Source organism: Schistocerca americana, chromosome 1, assembly GCF_021461395.2.
Source record: "Schistocerca americana isolate TAMUIC-IGC-003095 chromosome 1, iqSchAmer2.1, whole genome shotgun sequence".
In the NCBI taxonomy this organism is placed as follows: Eukaryota; Metazoa; Arthropoda; class Insecta; order Orthoptera; family Acrididae; genus Schistocerca; species Schistocerca americana.
In genome coordinates, this window is record NC_060119.1 from 112,856,382 (window position 1) to 112,877,480 (window position 21,099).

General features: G+C 55.0%; 1 pseudogene; it reads left to right on the forward strand.

Annotated features, from left to right (window-relative positions):
• The first annotated feature begins 5,889 nt into the window (after positions 1-5,889).
• Positions 5,890-21,099, forward strand: part of LOC124603823 — a 49,837-nt pseudogene continuing 34,627 nt past the window's right edge.

Here is a 21,099-nt window from a genome sequence, read left to right on the forward strand (position 1 = left end):
GAGTGAGCGCATACCCGACACGACCAGCAACCATCGAACCGTCAGTGTAGACAATACCAGAGCCCTGATACGTGGCCAGGATAGAATAAAAGCGGCGGCGGAGGGCCTCTGGAGGGACTGAGTCCTTAGGGCCCTGTGCCAAGTCGAGCCGAAGGCTAGGGCGACGAACACACCATGGGGGTGTATGCAAAGTAGCCCGGAAAGGAGGTGGAACAGTGAAACCCTGGAGCCCAGAGAGAAGCTCCTTGACGCGGACCGCTATTGTACAACCAGACCGGGGCCGACGTTCTGGCATACGGACGACCGACCGTGGGAACAGGAGACGATAGTTTGGATGCCCGGGCGAGCTTAGAACATGGGCAGCATAAGCGGCCAGCAAACGTTGGCGTCGGAACCGCAGCGGAGGTACACCTGCCTCCACTAGTACGCTGTCCACAGGGCTGGTGCGGAAAGCACCAGTGGCAAGGCGTATCCCGCAGTGGAGAATCGGGTCCAGCACCCGTAACGCAGATGGGGATGCTGAGCCATAAGCCAGGCTCCCATAATCCAGACGGGACTGGATTAACGCCTGGTAGAGCCGCAACATGGTAAAGCGGTCGGCGCCCCAGCGGGTGTGGCTCAAGCATCTCAGAGCGTTTAGATGCCGCCAACACGTCTGTTTCAGCTGCCGGATATGAGGCAGCCAAGTCAACCGGGCATCGAAAACCACCCCCAAAAACCTGTGGGTCTCCACCACAGCAAGGAGTTCGTCGGCAAGATATAGCCGCGGCTCAGGATGGACTGTTCGGCACCGGCAGAAATGCATAACGCAGGTCTTGGCTGCCGAAAACTGAAACCCATGCGCTACAGCCCAAGACTGCGCCTTACAGATAGCGCCCTGTAGCTGACGTTCAACAGCTGCAATGCCAGTAGAGCTGTAATAAAGGCAGAAGTCGTCAGCATACAGGGAAGCGGAGACAGAATTTCCCACGGCCGCAGCAAGCCCGTTAATGGCTACTAAAAACAGACAGACACTTAAAACAGAGCCCTGTGGCACACCGTTCTCCTGGACGTGGGAGGAACTAGACGAGGCCGCGACTTGCACGCGGAAGGTACGACACAACAGAAAATTGCGGATAAAAATCGGCAGAGGACCCCGAAGACCCCATCCATGAAGCGTAGAAAGAATGTGATGACGCCATGTCGTATCGTACGCCTTCCGCATGTCGAAAAAGACAGCGACCAGGTGCTGACGGCGGGCAAAGGCAGTACGGATGGTAGTCTCCAGGCTCACCAGATTGTCGGTGGCGGAGCGGCCTTTACGGAACCCACCCTGAGACGGAGCCAGAAGGCCCCGAGACTCCAGTACCCAATGCAAGCGCCGGCTCACCATCCGTTCGAGAAGCTTGCACATAACGTTGGTGAGGCTAATGGGACGGTAGCTGTCCACCTCCAGAGGGGTCTTTCCAGGTTTCAAAACGGGGATGACAATGCCTTCCCGCCATTGCGACGGAAACTCCCCCTCGACCCAAAGACGGTTGTAAAGATCGAGAAGGCGCCGCTGGCAGTCCACTGAAAGATGTTTCAGCATTTGACAGTGGATGCCATCTGGCCCAGGAGCGGTATCAGGGCAAGCAGCGAGGGCACTGCGAAATTCCCACTCACTGAATGAAGCATTGTAAGATTCTGGGTGGTTGGTGCGAAACGAAAGGCTCCGACGTTCCATCCGCTCTTTAATGGAGCGGAAGGCCTGGGGGTAATTCGCAGAAGCGGAACTCAAAGCAAAATGCTCTGCTAAGCGATTTGCAATGACGTCGGAGTCAGTACAAACTGCTCCATTCAGTGAGAGCGCAGGGACGCTGACAGGTGGCCGATAGCCGTAGACGCGTCGAATCTTGGCCCAGACCTGCGATGGAGAGACATGGAGGCCAATTGTGGACACATACCGCTCCCAGCACTCCTTCTTGCCTTGGCGGATAAGGAGGCGGGCCCGCGCACGCAGCCGTTTGAAGGCGATAAGGTGGTCGAGGGAGGGGTGTCGCTTGTGACGCTGGAGCGCCCGCCGGCGATCTTTAACCGCTTCAGCGATCTCAGGCGACCACCAAGGCACAGCCTTCCGCCGAGGGGACCCACAGGAATGGGGAATGGCAGATTCGGCGGCAGTAACGATGCCGGTGGTGACCGATTGAACCACCGCATCAATGTCATCGGTAGAGAGAGGCTCAAAAGCGGCAGTGGAGGAGAACAAGTCCCCGTCAGCCTTATTCACAGCCCATCTGCTAGGGCGCCCAGAAGAGTGGCGCTGTGGTAGTGACAAAAAGATCGGAAAATGGTCACTACCACACAGGTCGTCATGCACACTCCATTGGACAGACGGTAAGAGGCTATGGCTACAGATGGAAAGGTCAATGGCGGAGTAGGTGCCATGCGCCACACTGAAGTGTGTGAAGGCACCATCATTTAACAGCGAGAGATCGAGCTGCGACAATAAATGCTCAACGATGGCGCCTCGACCTGTTGCCACTGACCCACCCCACAGAGGGTTATGAGCGTTGAAGTCGCCCAATAGCAAGAAAGGTGGCGGCAATTGGGCGACCAGTGCAGCCAGGACATGCTGCGAGACATCACCATCCGGTGGAATGTAAAGACTGCAGACGGTAACAGCCTGTGGCGTCCACACGCGTACAGCGACAGCCTCTAAAGGCGTCTGGAGAGGGACAGACTCGCTGTGCAGAGTGTGAAGGACATATATGCAGACGCCACCAGACACCCTTTCATAAGCTGCTCGGTTCTTGTAATAACCCCGATAGCCACGGAGGGCGGGGGTTCGCATTGCTGGAAACCAAGTTTCCTGGAGAGCAATGCAGAAGAAAGGGTGAAGGCTGATAAGTTGGCGGAGCTCAGCTAGATGGTGGAAGAAACCGCTGCAGTTCCACTGGAGGATGGTGTTGTCCATGGCTGGGAAAGGCGTGACGGGACTGGAAAGGCAGACTACGCCACTGGGGCACCTGCTGCCTCCGATGGAGCATCCGTGCAAATGCCATCCATTGCGTCCGCGGGACCGGCAAGAGCGAGGTCCTCAGCGGACGCCAGAATCTCCACCTCGTCCTCAGAGGCAGAGCTTGTAGGGAGCGGCGGGATCGGTGCCACCGCATTACCGTTGGTCTTGGGGACTTTCTTCCTTTTCTGCTTATCACGCTGTGCCTTCGGCTCTTCAGGCTGCATGGGCTTCACTGGGTCAGTCTCTGGGACAGACGACGACCGCGAGGCCCGACGACCAGGGACTGGCGGTTGTTTCAACCACTTGCGGGCGTCCGCCTTGCCACTGGTCGGAACTTGCGAAGGGAGGTCCCCAAGGGATCCCTTCCTGGCGAGAGCAGCCGAAGAAGTCTTACGCTTCTCCGGCTGGGAAGGGGGAGCTGATGTCCCCGAAGGTTGGGAGGGTGTTGCTCCTGAAGAAGAGGGAGCAGGAGCAACAGGGTGTGAAGTGCCCCCCACAAGCAAGGGGGACGGTGGATGCTGACCGATCTTAGGGCCGATTCGTGATGACGGGAGAACCGTCGTTGCAGCAGCGGCGTAGGTCGACGGCATTGCCACAGGATGGAGCCTCTCATATTTCCGTCTAGCCTCGGGGTAGGTCAGCCGGTCCAAGGTCTTATATTCCATTATCTTCCGTTCTTTCTGCAATATCCTACAGTCCGGCGAGCAGGGGGAATGGTGTTCTCCGCAGTTAACACAGATAGGAGGCGGGGCACATGGAGTATCGGGATGCGAAGGACGTCCGCAATCCCGACACGTCATGCTGGAAGTACAGCGAGATGACATGTGCCCCAACTTCCAGCATTTAAAACACCGCATCGGAGGAGGGATATATGGTTTCACATCACAACGATAAACCATCACCTTAACCTTTTTGGGTAAGACATCACCCTCAAAGGCCAAGATGAAGGCACCGGTGGCGACCTGATTATCCCTCGGACCCCGATGGACGCGCCGGACGAAGTGAACACCTCGTCGTTCGAGGTTGGCGCGTAATTCATCGTCGGACTGCAGAAGAAGATCCCGGTGGAATATAAGACCCTGGACCATGTTCAGACTCTTATGCGGCGTGATGCTAACGGAAACATCCCCCAACTTGTCACAATTGAGCAACCTCCGTGACTGGGCAGAGGATGCCGTTTTTATCAACACCGATCCAGACCGCATCTTGGACAAGCCCTCCACCTCACCGAACTTGTCCTCTAAATGTTCTACAAAGAACTGAGGCTTCACGGATAGAAAAGATTCCCCATCAGCTCTGGTACAGACAAGATATCTGGGCGAATACGTCTCAGTGTCACGCAATGCCTGTCGTTCCTCCCATGGTGTGGCGAGGGAGGGGAACGATTTGGGGTCATAAACGTTACCTTTAAAATGGGCTCTCGAACACTTAGAGACTGCTGACGGCTGGCCGCCAGCGACAGATGATGTACCACGCTTCATTGCGGGTCATCCGCCCTGATGCCACCTACTCCGACCAAGGGCCCTCCCCACGGGCGCCACCCAGCCGCAGCAAAGGCCACCTGGCAGGATGGCCATTGCCGGGAGTCCCGATGCCCCAGGGCGATGGGCATCTACTCCTTGGCATACGTGGGGAGTGAACGGCGCAGGCATCAGCAGAGCGATCCCTGTGTTGTCAGGGGGCTACAACCAAGAGGGTACATGGCGACCCCACCACAACGGACTGGCTACCGTGCTGGATCTTAGGTGCAAAAATGGCCAAAGTCGTCGTCACAGTTAAAAGAAACACTGCAGAGTGCAGCGTGGTAATCGCCCAAGAGATTGAAAACGAGCGGGACACCATGGCAACGACGAGAAAGACGGCTATAGGTCTAATTGCACGAAGGATACAGTGCACCATGTAAGGTGCCCTTCCCCAATTGGCTCGCTCTTCGGAATAATTTAGATAGATGGAGGTCAAACCCGAGAGGGGACCATCACATAAGGCCGAAACGTTTGAGACTCCTTTTAGTCGCCTCTTACGACAGGCAGGAATACCGCGGGCCTATTCTTACCCCCGAACCCGCAGGGGGGCGTAGGACTTGTGACGGTAGTAGTTCTGAGGACGAAGCCCACAGTACACCAGAATCAAAGAGACAAGACTCGCAGGAACGTAGATCTGATACTAAGTTCTTAAAAGGTTCCGTTCTAGTAGACGATATTTCCTCTGGCATGTCACATAGTGACATTTCAGTTGCTGTCGCGGCGTCGCAGGGGACGGATGGTCGGCCCTCCAACCAACCACAGCAACAGGTTCCGGTGGACCGACCGACATGTGAACAGCAGGTCGCTGCAGGGGTTCACCACGGCGTAGACAGTCGTGATAGTAAACATACCACGCCTCTAGCTGAGGATGCCGAACAGCCACCGGCGGCGGCTCGCAACACGGCAACACAACAGGAATGTTGTCATAACACGGAACGCGAACGTAAACAGCAGTCGGTGACGGAAAATGTCAACACACCACTTCATGTGGAGTTTGATAACAAACGTGTTGACAGCGAAAGTACTTCCGCAGCTGGGCTGCCGCCGGAGGACACGGCGCGAGTGATTCCGGCCGTAGTGTCGGGACCATCGTCGGCCGTTGACATTCCCCACGACCCGCCCACGCCGCAGTCTGCCGAGATGGCTCATAGTGGGCGCCGCAGGAACAGAATCCAACCAAATGTGAACGTTGTCCGAAAGAAAACTAAGAATAAAGATGCCGGGGGCAAACACAACGAGCATGACTTGGCTTTACAACCGGATAAAGAAATGGAATGGCATGACGATCCCACCGCTGGCGATGATTAATTCCTCCCCCTTCCTGCATAGGTCTCAGTATGTCACAGGCATATAAAATAACAACGTTAAATATTAAGAAGATCCGATATGACGTCAAGGTGCGTGCTCTACAACAATATCTTTACGAGTCGGATACAGATTGGTTTGGAGGGATTAAAGGGACCAGACTGCTACGGTCATCGGTCCCTTGTTCCAAATACAAAGAACACCCACAGAGGATAAAAAAGAGGAACAGAAGAGATCACAGACGATACAGAACAAGAGAAACTGAGACAAGGACAAGACAAAACGAACTAAAACCACACAGAGTGTGACGGTGGTTGGCCGACCATAGAAATAAATAAGGAAAAGCCAACCACTTAGAAACACATTAAAAACCAGTGGAAAATCATAGGCCAAAGGCCAGAGTCAACACAAAACAATAAAGTAAAACAGAAACACTCAGAGTAAATGATAAAATCCCCCTGCCCGAAGAAAACGTAAAACTAAGTCAGCCATAGTGGACTCGTCTGTTAAAAGGGCAGGGAGCGTAGCAGGCAGCGCAAATGTCTGCCTGACCACAGCTAAAAGGGGGCAGGCCAGCAAAATGTGGGCCACTGTCAAAGCTGCCCCACAGCGACATAGAGGAGGGTCCTCCCGGCGCAGTAAATAACTGTGTGTCAGCCGGGAGTGGCCAATGTGGAGCCGGCAAAGAACTACTGAGTCCCTGCGAGTGGCTCGCAGGGATGACCGCCACACAGCCGTCGTCTCCTTGACAGCACGGAGTTTATTGGACATTGTCAGTTCGCGCCATTCATTGTCCCATAGCGCCAAGATTGGTTGGTTTGGGGGATTAAAGGTGTGTGTGTGTGTGTGTTTGTTTGAGGTTTACGGGCGCTAAACAGCAGGGTCATCAGCGCCCAAACGCATAAAAAACAGGAACACATGCAGTGAAGGGACTAAGACGAACAACGAACAAGGGGAACAGCTAAAAGAGACAGACCTGACGCAGTTCCAAATCCGCACATACCGAGGCAAAACAAGAGGAGAAGGAGTGCACTAAAAAAGGAAAGGAAACACAAAGAAAGGAGGACAGAAACCGAAAGGAAACAAGGAGTTAGACGTGACTGGTTGACCTCTTACCTAAAATCTGGGTGAGCCAGTCATCTAGCTGCACATTAAAAACCTCTCCCTAAAAGCCGTGGCAACAAATTGGACAGGACACAAAACCGTAAAACCTTAAACACAGACGTTGCGTCGTCTTTCAAAATAGAGGGCAAATCCGGTGGCAAAGAAACCACCGCCCTCTGGTCAGAGAATAAAAGACAGTCAAGTAAAATGTGGCGGACAGTAATCTGGACGCCACAAGCACTGCAGATTGGGGGATCCTCCCGCCGGAGTAAAAAACCATGTGTGAAGGGACTGTGCCCGATGCGGAGGCGAGTGAGGAGAACCTCATCCCGCCTGCATGACTGGTAGGACGTACGCCATGGCCGCGTGGTGGCCTTGACCAGACGTAGCTTATTTTCACTGACTGCCAGCCACTCCTCTTCCCACTGACGCATAACGCGAAAACGCAGGAGGGAGGTAACAGCATGGAGGGGGACGGCACATTCAACAACGTCAGGGAGGGAACATGCATCTTTGGCAGCCACATCCGCCAGCTCGTTTCCCCTAATACCCACGTGCCCCGGCACCCAGCAGAAGGAAACCTCCTTCCCCTGCCGCTGCAGGTGGAGTAGGGCATCATGGATGTTCTGGACGACCGTATCCGCTGGGTACAAGTGTTGCATGGTCTGAAGGGCACTCAGGGAGTCAGAACAGATGAGGAACGTACGACTGGGAACACATCTCATCTGCTCCAATGCCCGCAAGATCGCAAACAATTCGGCATCAAAGATGGTAAACGCCGCAGGAAGCCGTAACTTGACGACTCGATCGGGGAAAACAACAGCACAACCAACAAAGTCCCCCTGTTTAGAGCCATCTGTAAATACTGGTACATGGTCGGGATGCTGGTTTAAAATATCATAAAATAAGGCGGTAAAAACAAACGCAGGAGTGCAGCTCCTCCGGCACTCCGACAAGTCTAAAAGGACGCTGGGCCTCTGGAGCAACCAGGGAGGCAGGCGAGTAAAACCTTGTCGTTGGGGGGCCACACGCTCCACACCAAGGGACTCAAGCAAATGCTTGGCACGAATCCCAAATGGTCTCGTTGCCCTGGGACGACTGGAAAAGAGACGTTCCATAGGCGGTCGGGCAACGGTAGGGTACGCAGGGGATGTAGGACAGGCAAGGAATTGACACACCCGACGCACCATGAGGAGTTGCCGCCGGATGGCGAGCGGCGGTTCCCCTGCCTCAGCACACAGGCTGGGGATGGGACTGGTACGGAAGGCACCAGTGGCCAGCCTGATACCCTCATGGTGTACTGCGTCAAGTATCTTCAGATACGAAGGCCTTGCTGACCCATACACGGTGCAACCATAGTCAAGACGCGATCGGACGAAAGCCCTATAAAACTGCAGCAGACGTGCCCGATCTGCTCCCCAGGACCGATGGCTCAGACACTTCAAAATATTCAGTGCCTTCAGGGCCCGCACCTTCAGGTCTTTAAGGTGAGGCAGCCACGACAGTTTGGAATCAAAAGTGAGGCCCAGGAACCGCACAGTGTCGCTAAAAGGAAGAATGGTGTCCCTCAGACGCAATTCAGGGGAGGTAAAAAGACGTCGAGAACGATTAAAATGAACACACACACATTTGTCGGCAGAAAAGGTAAAACCCGTCTTCACAGTCCATGCCTCTAATCGCTGTATCGTAAGCTGCAACTGCCGACTAGCAGTGACAAGACTGGAGGAAGTACAGAAAACTGCAAAATCGTCCACAAACAAGGAGCATTGGGCAGGACTCCGGATAGTGGACGTGATACTGTTAATGGCGACGGCAAAGAGGGTGACACTTAAAACGCTTCCCTGAGGAACACCATTCTCCTGCACATACAAATCAGATAGCACATTACCAACCCTATAGCGAAAGAGGCGGTGGGAAAGAAAGGACCGAATGAAAATGGGGAGACGGCCACGAAAGCCCCACTCATGGAGTTGATTGAGGATATGGCGGCGCCAAGTAGTGTCATACGCCTTATGAATGTCAAAGAATACACCTAGACAATGCTGGTTACGCAGGAAAGCCTGCTGGATGGCCGCCTCAAGCAGGGTCAAGTTGTCTATAGTGGAACGCCATCTCCGAAAGCCACACTGAGAGGGGCTAAGGAGCTGCCTGGTCTCGAGCAGCCAAACCAGGCGACGATTGACCATGCGTTCCAACGTCTTCCCGACACAGCTCGGCAAGGCGATACTTCGATAACTACTGGGATGCGTTCGGTCCTTCCCTGGTTTGAGGAGGGGTATCAAAATCGCTTCCCTCCACGAGTCAGGGTACGTGCCGGATAACCATATCATATTAAAACAATTCAGGAGAACTTCCTTGGAAGGCAGTAACAAGTGCCGCAGCATGCTATACCGGATTTGATCATGACCAGGCGCAGTATCATGAGCCACAGACAGCGCCGAATCCAGTTCCCACATTGTGAAGGGGCAGTTGTAGGGTTCAGAATTAGGAGACCGGAAATCCAAGTGACCCCTCTCGATGGCAGTGCGGTAGCGGCAGAAATCTGGATCACAGTTAATAGTGGCGGTAGATTCCGCAAAATGCATGGCCAGTGTCTGGGCAATGTCTCTCGGCGCCGTGAGGAGACTTCCCTGATGCAGCAAGGCCGTGACAGGTAGCTGGCCGAGTTTCCCGGAAATCCTCCTGATGGCTTCCCATACTTTCGTAGAACTAGTGGAGCGGGAGATGGAGTTCAAGAACGATTGCCATGACCGTCGTTTGCTCTCTTTAATCACGCGTCGCGCTTTAGCCCTTGCCACCCGAAAGGCTGCAAGATTGTCAGCTGTGGGACGGCACTTGAAGCGGCGCAGAGCGGCACGGCGGGCTCGGATGGCTGAGCGGCACGCAGGGGTCCACCAAGGGACAGGACGCCTCTTGGGATGACCGGATGACCGTGGGATTGACAATTCAGCAGCATGGGAGATCACAGCTGTAACATGGTCTACCCATTCGTGGACGCTGTCACGGTGTTCCAAAACGGCCAGGTGGCTAAAAAGTGTCCAGTCAGCCCTGCAGAGGTGCCACCGGGGCGGTACCGGAAATGCCATAGCCTCATCCAGGAGGCGAATCCAAAGGGGGAAGTGGTCACTAGAATGGAGGTCAGCATCAACCTCCCATAGAGCAGAATCCGCTAGTGCTGGAGAGCAAAAGGAAAGGTCAATAGCTGACGACGACCCAGAAGCAGTACAGAAATGAGTGGGGGCACCAGAGTTGAGGATGCACAGTTCTTCAGACACCATGAGGCGTTCCAGAATGCGACCCCTGGGGCAAGTAGTCGACGAGCCCCATAAGACATTATAAGCATTGAAGTCCCCCAGAAGAAGAAAGGGGCGGGGAAGTTGGCCAATAAGGTCTGAGAGAGCCTCAGAGTCTATCGCATCCTGAGGAGGTAAGTAAAGTGAACAGACTGTGAGCCTCCGACCCACAAGAAGGTTAACTGCAACTGCTTGCAAGTCTGTAACGAGAGGAAGCTCAGATGAGGGGTGCATGTCACGGACAAAAACCGCAACACCACCCTTTGCCCTTTCCCCCGTCAGATCATCTTTCCGATAGACGGTATAGCCCCGTAAAGAAGGAGCATCAGTGGCCCGAAAATGTGTCTCTTGGAGACAGAAGCACAAAGGGAACTCTCGTACAAGGAGTTGTAGTTCGGCCACATGCGTCCTGAACCCATTCAGGTTCCACTGTAAGATGGGAGCCAGTGATCAGGGTGGCTGAACTTTCACCCTGCCTCTGTGTTTTGGAGGAGAGCCCGTACTGGCCGGAGATTTATTCCTGGGGCGAGAAGAGCGCCCCCGGTCGACATCAATGTCCATCAGCTCCGATGACGACCCACGGGAGATGTCAGACAGTACGATGGTCTCGTCATCGGACCGACCCTGATCAGTCTCCGCAGGTGGCAAAATCTTCACCTTCGGCGTCTTGGTCTTAGGGGGCTTAGAAGGCAGAGCCTTGTCAGCAGTTGGAGCTTTACTCGCCTGGGCAGAAGGCGCCATAGGGGAAGAGGCAGGAAGTACCCCAATGTCAGCAACCACGGCCTTGTCCGACGTTGCGGGGAGAGCTGCAGGTTGCAAAACAACCGCAGCAGCACAAGTGCACTGGCAAACGCAGGTATTAGTGCTAACACTAGCAACCTCCGTTTGCGTAGCAACAGTGGCCATTTGTACCGGTTTCTTCAGAACGGAAGCGAAAGATGTAGTAAACACAGGAGGTTGCATGGCCTTAAAGAGCTTCTTGGCCTCACCATAGGGTATGCGCTTAGATGTTTTAATCTCCTGTATCTTCCGTTCGTCGAGATAGATGGGGCAGACCCGGCTCCAGACAGGGTGACTCCCAGAGCAATTCACGCACTTCACAGGCGACGAACAATCAGCTCCTTCATGGGCAGGCTGACCACATTTACCGCAAGTGGCTATCCCATTGCACCCCAATGTAGTATGCCCAAAGCGCTGACATTTAAAGCAGCGCATTGGGTTGGGGAAATATGGCCGTACTGGCAAACGTAAGAACCCCGCTTTAACATGCTCTGGAAGTCGCGGGCAACTGAACGTGAGAATAAACGAGTCGGATTTTACTAGGTCCCCATCGACTCGCCTCATAATATTCTGCACATCAACAATACCTTCGGCAGCCCACTCAGATTTCAACTCGTCTGTGGAGATATCCGCCAAGTCCCTACATGTCACAACACCCTTACTATAGTTGAGTGTGGAGTGGAGCTCGGTCTCGATAGCGTACTCTCCGAGACAGGGTGCTTTCCGAAGAGAAGCGACTTGACGGGAACTAGAAGTCTCAACTAAGAGAGTACCATTGCGCAGTCGCTTAACAGATTTCAGTGTACCTGCAGTCCCTTCAAGACCCTTGTGGATGTAAAAGGGAGAAACCCTCTCAAAGCTACCCTCCTTTCGTTTAATAATCAAAAACACATTCTGATTATCAGCATGTGCTCTGTTACAACAGTCTGATAAATCTCTAGCAACACCAGGAGCTGGAGGACTCGAAGCACGAAGTCGCTTTTTCGAAGGGGTGTGTTTGCCTACCAGTGGCCCACCCAATCCACTGGTAGGGGGAAATGTAGAAGTCGAAGGGTCCATTGCGGTCCCACGAGCAGCTAGGGAACTAAAGGTCCGCTCAGACAGAGCCCCGCATGCCTGAGTAAGCCCTATACAACTGGGGTGTGGCAGGTGCCCCAGAGGTTGCCCGCTTGCGACTGTTCCACCTCAACAGCCATGCATCTCATAGACGCGGAGCACACCGGAAGATTGAGGGGTTTTTTATAGAGGTTTGTTCCATCCTCGCGATCCGGGCGGCCAAGCCAAGATCCCCATTCCCTGAGACACACAACATTCCACCGCCGCGCCGCACGGTGGTCGCTGAAGTGTACTCAGAGCTTACGGTGACGGGGGACAGGTGGCGCTTACCAGTCCCCAGCTCAGGAACCCCGGGGTCGCCAAGCCCGTACCCAGCAAATGAATGCTGAGCCCCTGGGGGGGGGGGATTAAAGGGACCAGACTGCCATGGTCATCGGTCCCTTTTTTCAAAGACAAAGAACACCCACAGAGAATAAAAACAAGGAACAGACGAGATCACAGACGATACAGAACAAGAGATACTGAGACAAAGACAAGACAAAACAAACTAAAACCACAAAGAGTGTGACGGTGGTTGGCCGACCATAGACATAAATAGGAAAGGCCAACCACTTAGAAACACATTAAAAAATCAGTGTAAAACCATAGGCCAAAGGTGGTGGTGGTTGTTGGAGGTTTAAGGGGGACTAAACAGCGAAGGTCATCAGTCCCCCATTCCAAAATCAGGCGAGCCGAAAATCTACGAAGCAGATAAAAACCAAAGGGGGAGGAGACGTCCCCCCAGGCGCTAAAAGCACACAAATGCAGCAACAAACACTACAGACAAGAACAGGACAGAGGAACACCAGACAGAGAGAAACAGAAGAAAGGAAGATGGCCGGAGACTGGTTGACTGACCACGAGATCAAAAATGGGAAAGAGTCAACCATCTCACGGCACACCAGAACAGCAACAGACACAAGGACAATAGACACAGAAAGGGAAAGGCGCAGGACCTCCCTAAATCGAACCATAAAACGGACTACCACGGATAAAATTTAAAACGGTATCAGCCATGGAGGCATCGTCGGATAAAACCAAAGCCAAAGTGCCCGGGAGATTAAAAGATTGCCGGAGTGTGCGCAGTCGAGGACACTCCAGCAAAATGTGGCCGACCGTCAGCCGGGTCCCACACCGACACAAGGGGGGATCCTCCTGACGCAACAGATGGCCGTGCGTCAGGTATGTATGGCCGATGCGCAGCCGACACAGGACCACCGAGTCCCTGCGAGAAGCCCGCAGGGAGGAACGCCACACATCGGTCGTCTCCTTGACAGCCCGCAGTTTATTCGGGGCTGTCATGCCACGCCACTCAGCAGCCCACATCCCAATCAGCTTACGGCGCAACACCAGCTGCTGGTCGCGAGCCGTAAGGCCGATCTCCAAAGCTGGGGCGTTTATCGCCCCTTTGGCCAGCCTGTCTACACGTTCGTTCCCCGGGATGCCAACGTGACCTGGCGTCCAAACAAAAACCACCGAACGACCAGAGTGGGTAATGGTGGAAACAGACTCCCGAATAGAGGACACCAGAGGAGAAGAGGGATAGCAGCGGTCGATGGCCTGGAGGCTGCTCAGGGAGTCACTGCAGATGACGACGGACGCATCTGAGCAGGAACGCATATGCTCAAGAGCTCGCAAGATGGCCACCAGCTCTGCAGTAAAAATACTGCAGCCAGCCGGCAAGGAGCGTTGCTCAACATGGGCAGCGTGAGCAAAAGCGTAGGCAGTGCGACCATCAACCAGGGAACCATCAGTGTAGACAGTCTCACAGTCCGAAAATGAGGCGAGGAGAGCAAGAAAACGGCGACGGAGGGCCACAGGCGGAACCGAGTCCTTGGGTCCCTGTGCCAAGTCCAGACTGACGGACGGCCGGGACAAACACCAGGGAGGCGTAGGTGCATGAACCCGGAAGGGAGGCGGAAGAGGGGATGAACCCAATTCCGACAGCAGGGACTGAACACGGACAGCGACGGAAAGCCCAGACCTAGGTCGCCGTTCGGGCAGATGGAGGACCATGGCAGGGAAAAGGAGGCGACGATTGGGATGGCCTGGCGAGCAATGCACGTGGACAGCATAGTCGGCGAGCAGTCGATGGCGGCGAAACCGCAGCGGGGGAACCCCGGCCTCCACCAGTAAACTATCCACGGGGCTCGTACGAAAAGCGCCAGTTGCAAGCCGGACCCCACAGTGGTGTATGGGGTCTAACAACTTCAACACTGAGGGTGACGCAGACCCATAGGCCAGGCTCCCATAATCAAGCCGGGACTGCACAAGGGCTCTGTACAATTGCAGTAGCGTGCAGCGATCTGCACCCCAAGACGTGTGGCTAAGGCAGCGGAGGGCGTTGAGGTGCCGCCAGCATTTTTGCTTCAGCTGAATAACATGAGGAACCCATGTGAGCCGGGCATCAAACACGAGTCCCAAGAAGCGGCAAGTGTCCACCACGTCAAGCAGGTGGCCGTCGAGGTAAAGTTCAGGATGAGGGTGGACCGTCCGACGCCTGCAGAAGTGCATAACCCGAGTCTTGGCAGCAGAGAACTGAAAACCATGAGCCAGAGCCCATGATGCTGCCTTGCGAACGGCGACTTGCAACCTGCGTTCGGCGACTCCCGTAGTCGTGGAGCTAAATGAGATGCAGAAGTCGTCGGCATACAAAGAAGGAGACACCGACAACCCCACTGCTGCAGCCAGACCATTAATGGCCACTAGAAATAACGAGACGCTCAACACCGAGCCCTGCGGGACCCCATTTTCCTGTATATAAGAGGAACTAGAGGTGGCACCGACTTGCACCCGGATAGAGCGGCGCAATAAAAAGCTTTGAAGAAAAGCCGGGAGCCGACCACGAAGACCCCACCCATGCAACGTGGCGAGGATGTGATGCCTCCATGTGGTGTCATACGCCTTCCGCAGATCGAAAAATACAGCAACAAGGTGCTGACGTCGGGCAAAAGCCGTACGGACAGCAGATTCCAGCCGCACCAAATTGTCCACTGCAGACCGGCCCCGACGGAAGCCACCCTGGGATGGAGCGAGGAGACCGCGCGACTCAAGGACCCAACACAAACGCCGCCCCACCATACGTTCGAGCAATTTGCACAAAACGTTGGTGAGGGTAATGGGACGATAGCTGTCCACCGCCAGTGGGTCCGCACCGGGCTTCACGATGGGGACAATAAGACCCTCTCGCCATTGAGACGGGAACACGCCCTCGTTCCAAATGCGGTTAAAGATGGCGAGGATGTGTCTCTGGCAGTCCCTGGAGAGATGCTTCAGCATCTGCGCATGGATGCAGTCCGGTCCTGGTGCGGTATCAGGGCAATCGGCGAGGGCAGCGAGGAGTTCCCTCTCGCTGAAAGGAGCATTGTATGTTTCATAATGACGCGCGTGGAATGAGAACGGCGTCCGCTCGGCTCGCTCCTTTAGAGAGCGAAAGGCGGGGGGATAGGATGCAGTCGCAGAGCTCTGAGCAAAGTGCGCGGCTAGCCGTTCAGCAATGGCGGCAGCGTCCGTGCAGACAGCGCCGTCCAAGGAGAGCCCAGGGACACCCACAGGGGTCTGGGAGCCATAAATCCGCCGGATACGGGACCACACGTGCGAGGACGAGACACGGGAGCCCAGGGAGGAGATGTACCTCTCCCAGCACTCCTGCTTACGCCGTGCAATAAGTCGACGGGCGAAGGCACGGAGCCTCTTAAAGGCGATGAGGGTCTCCAGAGACGGGTGCCGCCTATGACGCTGGAGAGCCCGCCTACGGTCGCGAATAGCCTCAGCAATCTCCGGCGACCACCAGGGGACAGCCTTCCGCCGAGGGAGGCCAGAGGAACGGGGGATGGTAGCCTCGGCCGCTGAAACGATGGACGTGGTTAAAACACGGACCACCTCGTCAATGTCACCCTGTGGGGGAGACGCAATGGTTACAGCGGAAGTAAAAGCTGGCCAGTCAGCCCTGTGGAAAGCCCAGCGGGGCAAGCGCCCAGAAGAATGACACTGTGGCAGTGACAAATAGATGGGAAAATGGTCACTACCACACAGGTCAGGATGCACCCTCCAGTGGAGGGATGGGACAAGTCCAGGGCTGCAAATAGAGAGATCGATGGCCGAGAACGAGCCATGGGCCACACTGAAATGCGTGGGAGCACCGGTGTTTAAGAGGCTAAGGTCGAGCTGAGCCAACACATGCTCCACGGCCCGACCACGATCATCGGAGACAGTCCCACCCCATAGAGGGTTGTGGGCATTGAAATCGCCCAGCAGCAAAAAAGGTGGCGGCAGTTGTGCTATCAGAGCAGCCAGGACATGCTGCGCGACAGTACCATCAGGTGGAAGGTAAATACTGCAGACGGTGATAACCTGTGGCGTCCACACCCGAACAGCGACAGCCTCTAAAGCTGTTTGTAGAGGCACAAACTCGCTGTGAAGAGAGTTCAGGACATATATGCAGACGCCACCAGACACCCTTTCGTAAGTTGCCCGGTTCTTAAAATAACCCCGATAGCCACGGAGGGCGGGGGTTCGCATTGCTGGAAACCAAGTTTCCTGCAGAGCAATGCAAAGGAAAGGATGACGGCTGATAAGTTGGCGGAGCTCAGCTAAATTGTGGAAGAAACCGCTGCAGTTCCACTGGAGGATGGTACTGGCCATTGCTGGGAAAGGCGTGACGGGACGGGGAAGGCAGATTACGCCACTGGGTCACCCGCTGCCTCCAAGTGAGCACCTGTGCCAGTGCTTTCCATGGCGTCGGAGGGACTGGCGAGATCGAGGTCCTCAGCGGACGCCAGGATCTCCACCTCGTCCTCAGACGCAGAGGTTGAAGGTTGCGGTGGGACAGGTGCCACCGCAATGTCAGGATGCTTGGGAGCCTTTTTCTTCAACGGCTTCGCACGCTGTGCCTTGGGAGGGTCTGGCTGGGAGGGCCCCACTGGGTCAGTCTCAGGGACGGACGACGACCGTGAAGCCCTATGACCAGCGACCGGTTGTTGCTTCAAAACTTTGCGGGTATCCGCTTTGACACTGGGCAAAGCCTGGGAAGGGAGGGCCCCAAGGGACCCCTTCCCGGCTAGAGTAGCCGAAGAAGCCCTACGCTTCTCCGGCTGGGAAGGGGGTACGAATGTCCCCAATGGTTGGGGTGGTGTCGCTCCTGGAGTAGATGGAGCAACAGAGGGCGAAGTGCTCCCCACAACCAAGGGGGCCGGGTCATTTTGACATAGCTGAGAGGCAACAGTACGTGACGACACGGGAGAGGATCGGACCGCTGTTGCAGCAGCGGCATAGGTGGATGTCATGGGCACAGGATGTAGCCGCTCATATTTCCGCCGTGCCTCTGTGTAGGTCAGGCGGTCCAGGGTCTTATATTCCATTATCTTCCTTTCCTTCTGGAAGATCCGACAGTCCGGTGAGCAGGGGGAATGGTGTTCTCCACAGTTAACACAGACGGGAGGCGGAGCACATGGAGTATCAGGATGCGAAGGACGTCCGCAATCCCGACACGTGATGCTGGAAGTACAGCGAGATGACATGTGCCCGAACTTCCAGCATTTAAAACACCGCATCGGAGGAGGGATATATGGTTTCACATCACAACGGTAAACCATCACCTTAACCCTTTCGGGTAAGACATCACCCTCAAAGGCCAAGATGAAGGCACCGGTGGCTACCTGATTATCCCTCGGACCCTGATGGACGCGCCGGACGAAGTGAACACCTCGTCGTTCGAGGTTGGCGCGTAATTCATCGTCGGACTGCAGAAGAAGATCCCTATGGAATATAATACCCTGGACCATGTTGAGACTCTTATGCGGCGTGATGGTAACTGAAACATCCCCCAACTTGTCACAATTGAGCAACCTCCGTGACTGGGCAGAGGATGCCGTTTTGATGAGCACAGAGCCAGAGCGCATCTTGGACAAGCCCTCCACCTCCCCGAACTTGTCCTCTAAATGCTCCACAAAAAACTGGGGCTTGGTCGACACGAACGATTCTCCATCAACCCGCGTACACACAAGGTACCGGGGTGAATATTCGCCACTGCCTTCTTTAGCAAGACGTTCCTCCCATGGAGTAGCTAGGGAGGGAAACGATCTCTGATCCAATTTCTTCACGTTGAGGTTAGACCTCGATCGCTTAGAGACTGCTGGTGGAGGCCCACCAGCGATAGATGATGTACCACGCTTCATTGCGGGTCATCCGCCCTGATGCCACCTACTCCGACCAAGGGCCCTCCCCACGGGCGCCACCCAGCCACAGCAAAGGCCACCTGACAGGATGGCCATTGCCGGGAGTCCCGATGCCCCAGGGAGATGGGCATCGACTCCTTGGCATACGTGGGGAGTGAACGGCGCAGGCATCAGCAGCGCGATCCCTGTGTTGTCAGGGGGCTACAACCAAGAGGGTACATGGCGACCCCACCACAACGGACTGGCTACCGTGCTGGATCTTAGGTGCAAAAATGGCCAAGGTCGTCGTCACAGTTAAAAGAAACACTGCAGAGTGCAGCGTGGTAATCGCCCATGAGATCGAAAACGAGCGGGACACCATCGCAACGACGAGAAAGACGGCAATAGGTCTAAGTGCACGAAGGATACAGTGCACCATGTAAGGTGCCCTTCCCCAATTGGCTCGCTCTTCGGAATAATTTGGATAGATGGAGGGCAAACCCGAGAGGGGACCATCACATAAGGCCGAAACGTTTGAGACTCCTTTTAGTCGCCTCTTACGACAGGCAGGAATACCGCGGGCCTATTCTAACCCCCGAACCCGCAGGGGGATGTGATGGTGGTTGACCGACCATAGAAATAAATAAGGAAAAGCCAACCACTTAGAAACACATTAAAAAACCAGTGGAAAATCATAGGCCAAAGGCCAGAGTCAACACAAAACAATAAAATAAAACAGAAACACTCAGAGTAAATGATAAAATCCCCCTGCCCGAAGAAAACGTAAAACTAAGTCAGCCATAGTGGAGTCGTCTGTTAAAAGGGCAGGGAGCGTAGCAGGCAGCGCAAATGTCTGCCTGACCACTGCTAAAAGGGGGCAGGCCAGCAAAATGTGGGCCACTGCCAAAGCTGCCCCACAGCGACAGAGAGGAGGGTCCTCCCGGCGCAGTAAATAACTGTGTGTCAGCCGGGAGTGGCCAATGCGGAGCCGGCAAAGAACTACTGAGTCCCTGCGAGTGGCTCGCAGGGATGACCGCCACACAGCCGTCGTCTCCTTGACAGCATGGAGTTTATTGCGCATTGGCAGTTCGCGCCATTCATCGTCCCATAGCGCCAAGATTTTGCGGCGGCAGACTGCCCGCAAATCAGTCTCTGGGAGGCCAACGTCCAGAGATGGCTGACTGGTGGCCTCTTTCGCCAGGCGGTCAACATGTTCGTTACCCGGGATACCGACATGACCGGGGGTCCACACAAAGACCACAGAGCGGCCGCAACAGGCGAGAGTATGCAGAGACTCGTGGATAGCCATTACCAAACGAGAACGAGGGAAACACTGGTCGAGAGCTCGTAAACCGCTCAGGGAATCGCTACAGATAACGAAGGACTCGCCTGAGCAGGAGCGGATATACTCTAGGGCACGAAAGATGGCGACCAGTTCAGCAGTGTAAACGCTGCAGCCATCCGGCAAGGAACGTTGTTCGGAAAGGTCCCCTAGAGTGAGCGCATATCCGACACGACCAGCAACCATAGAACCGTCAGTGTAAACAACACCAGAGCCCTGATACGTGGCCAGGATAGAATAAAAGCGGCGGCGGAAGGCCTCTGGAGGGACTGAGTCCTTAGGGCCCTGTGCCAAGTCGAGCCGAAGGCTAGGGCGACGAACACACCATGGGGGTGTATGCAAAGTAGCCCGGATAGGAGGTGGAACAGTGAAACCCTGGAGCCCAGAGAGAAGCTCCTTGACGCGGACCGCTATTGTACAACCAGACCGGGGCCGACGTTCTGGCATACGGACGACCGACCGCGGGAACAGGAGACGATAGTTTGGATGCCCGGGCGAGCTTAGAACATGGGCAGCATAAGCGGCCAGCAAACGTTGGCGTCGGAACCGCAGCGGAGGTACACCTGCCTCCACTAGTACGCTGTCCACAGGGCTGGTGCGGAAAGCACCAGTGGCAAGGCGTATCCCGCTGTGGAGAATCGGGTCCAGCACCCGTAACGCAGATGGGGATGCTGAGCCATAAGCCAGGCTCCCATAATCCAGACGGGACTGGATTAACGCCTGGTAGAGCCGCAACAGTGTAGAGCGGTCGGCGCCCCAGTGGGTGTTGCTCAAGCATCGCAGAGCGTTTAGATGCCGCCAACACGTCTGTTTCAGCTGCCGGATATGAGGCAGCCAAGTCAACCGGGCATCGAAAACCACCCCCAAAAACCTGTGGGTCTCCACCACAGCAAGGAGTTCGTCGGCAAGATAAAGCCGCGGCTCAGGATGGACTGTTCGGCACCGGCAGAAATGCATAACGCAGGTCTTGGCTGCCGAAAACTGAAACCCATGCGCTACAGCCCAAGACTGCGCCTTACGGATAGCGCCCTGTAGCTGACGTTCAACAGCTGCAATGCCAGTAGAGCTGTAATAATGGCAGAAGTCGTCAGCATACAGGGAAGCGGAGACAGAATTTCCCACGGCCGCAGCAAGCCCGTTAATGGCTATTAAAAACAGACAGACACTTAAAACAGAGCCCTGTGGCACACCGTTCTCCTGGACGTGGGAGGAACTATACGAGGCCGCGACTTGCACGCGGAAGGTACGACACGACAGAAAATTGCGGATAAAAATCGGCAGAAGACCCCGAAGATTGGTTGGTTTGGGGGATTAAAGGGACCAGACTGCCATGGTCATCGGTCCCTTTTTCCAAAGACAAAGAACACCCACAGAGAATAAAAACAAGGAACCGAAGAGATCACAGACGACACAGAACAAGAGATACTGAGACAAAGACAAGACAAAACAAACTAAAACCACACAGAGTGTGACGGTGGTTGGCCGACCATAGACATAAAAAGGAAAGGCCAACCACTGAGAA